The sequence below is a fragment of the Triticum dicoccoides genome, chromosome 3A (assembly GCF_002162155.2).
Source record: "Triticum dicoccoides isolate Atlit2015 ecotype Zavitan chromosome 3A, WEW_v2.0, whole genome shotgun sequence".
In the NCBI taxonomy this organism is placed as follows: domain Eukaryota; kingdom Viridiplantae; phylum Streptophyta; class Magnoliopsida; order Poales; family Poaceae; genus Triticum; species Triticum dicoccoides.
In genome coordinates, this window is record NC_041384.1 from 706,108,388 (window position 1) to 706,110,908 (window position 2,521).

Below are 2,521 nucleotides of genomic sequence, written 5' to 3' on the forward strand. Positions count from 1 at the left end.
AATTTTATTCTTTCTTTCAACCTTATAGTTAGCCCATTGATTGGTATGTTTAGAATTTATACATCTTTTCTTATCATGTAGGATAACCTACACTGGAAGTTACGGAAGATACATATAGTGCAATGTTGTTCGAAATTTTTAACGCCATGTCAAAGCAGTGCATCACGCTGACTTGAGGTCCAACTCCGTCCCTGGGAGTAAGGGCGCCTATTCCTTCTTGGCATTGTTGCCAAAATAGTCGCCTTAGTCGTCTATGTGTTTATTTCATATTTTGTAATGATTCAACCATGATCGCCTTTTATTTTGTTAACCTCCTTTTTCGAAAAAGACGTGTGTGCGCTTCTGTACTGTACTGTGTTATTTGATGCTGGGAGTTTGTTCGCCACACTGTGGCACTTGTCATTTGGGAATAAATAAAAAAATTAACAGTAGAAATAATACTCGTTGCAAGCAAATTCGAAATCCACACAGCACGATCACAAACTTTGACCAAGCAACACTAGATCCATGCATGTAACTAAAACGAACCACTAGGCGGGCACGGTAAAATTGAAGTTGCTGCAGAAGAGCCCCCTCCCGTTGATCTGCCCGGTGAAGGCCATGGTCTGCTTCTCCTCGTTGAACACCACCAGGTTCTCCTCCATCTGCAACCCTCCGAGCACCACCGCTGGCGCCGCACCGCCGCCATACCCGGCCTTGTCTCCCTCCTTCATCTCCACGAAACCGAAGCACGCCGTGGGGCGTCCGATCACCAGCGCCATGGAGTTGATGCCCTGCACCGCCCAGCCCGGGCCGCCCTCCAGCCCAAAGCCGACCGTCGGCACGAAGTAGCCGAACCGCGTCAGTGACAGCCTCGAAGAGTTGTAGCACAGCTCGAACGGCGACCCGGCCGGGGAGGGGACCCTCGCACCGGCGGTTATCGCACCCTCGCGTTCCATGGCCCGGTCGAACGCGTCGATGAGCGGGCGGTACACGTCGTGGCGCACCTGCGCGTACGGGGTCGTCGTGGAGAAGCCGATGGTGAGCGGTGCGTACGTGTCCAGCGGCACCTGCGCTCCGTCAACGAAAACGCCCCTGCTGGCCGAGACGTAGTAGCCGGGGGAATCCCCGTGCTTGCGGAGCGGGGTGTCGCCGCCCAGCATGTCCGTGATGGACCGCCCGTTCGCCGCGAAGAGCGGGCCCCCGCCGAAGATGGCGACGCCGCCACGGCCGCGGCTCCCGAGGCAGAGCGCGAACGAGTTAGCGACGCCCTGCGTGCGCGCGGCCTGAGCGGGGAACGCGAGGCCTGAGCGCGCGAGCCCCGCGACGCCGACAGCCCCCGCCGGCAGCCCCCGCCGGCAGCCCCGCTAACAGGGAGTCCGGCGCGCAAGACGCCACGGCGGTGAACGATACCGGGCCCAACGGGTTCCTGCCGTCGGTGGCGTTGGCGGAGAGCGCCACGCGGGTCATGTCCCCCGACGCGGTGTCCTCGGAGACGGGGTTGTGCGGGTGTGCGGTGCACTTGCAGCGATAAGGGTTGTCGGCGTCCGGCATGCCGTAGCCGGTGTGCGGGCAGTTGGGCGGGTGGAAGCGGTGCGCGCGCATGCAGTCGATGTCGTTGCACTCGAGCGTGTCGTGGGAGGCGCCGCCGTCGCAGGTGGACCAGACGATGGGGCCGGAGAGGTCGAGGACCAGCGGGCTGCCGGACATGACGGGGATGGTGTAGAGGGAGGTGGCCGCGTCCCTTGTGACGGCCGTCACCAGCGGCCTGCCGCCGCCGTCGCCCGCCACCGTGCACGCCAGGATACACAGCGAGACGGCGATGAGGAGGAGGTCTTTTGGTTGCCACATTTTGAAATTTGGACAGGCCAGTGCTGTGGTCGATCGAGATGCCATTGCTAGCTCGTTATATATGGCGCGCGGAGCACGGGAGACTAGATGGGTAGAAGGTGGCGTACATGAGATGGTGTTTGCTGGTTTTATAAGTTATTCGGTGGAAGAGGAAGAGGGGCGTGCCGGGATTCTCGTTGATGGCAGCCTCACGACGGAGCCATGAGCGAGAGTGATGAGTCAACGAATATATCCACTAGTTTACTGCCCTGGGTGGCGTAAATGGCGGATCTAGCTTGCTGCATGCTATCGCGATTGTTAGTCAAAGGGTTGATCGATCTATAGAAGAAAGTCTGCTTGGATCCAGATCTCTCCTCGAAAAGCAACAAAGAGAAGCTCTCGCGCGTGGTTTCGTGTGGAATTCGCGTTCACGTTCTTGTTCTCCAAGTGGATGTGCTCGTAGCGTCAAGTTGTCGCCCAACGCAAGTACACGACCGAGCTGGAGAGGATGCTAGTTTCATGGAGTAGGAGAAGGATGAGATGGAGGAAGAAGAAGCAGTGCGCGCGGGGTGTGTCACTAGTGCAGAGCCGGTCAATAGCACCGGTTCGTAAGGCCCTTTAGTCCCGGTTCGGTAACCGGCATTAAACTGTGGGCACTAAAGGTCCCTCCTTTAGTACCGGTTCAGCACGAACCGGTTGAAAGATCGTGGAT

At 58.1% G+C, this 2,521-nt stretch overlaps 1 pseudogene; it reads right to left on the bottom strand.

The window, feature by feature from the left end:
• Nucleotides 1–417: 417 nt before the first annotated feature.
• Nucleotides 418–1,884, bottom strand: LOC119273370 (annotated as a pseudogene).
• Nucleotides 1,885–2,521: the final 637 nt, after the last annotated feature.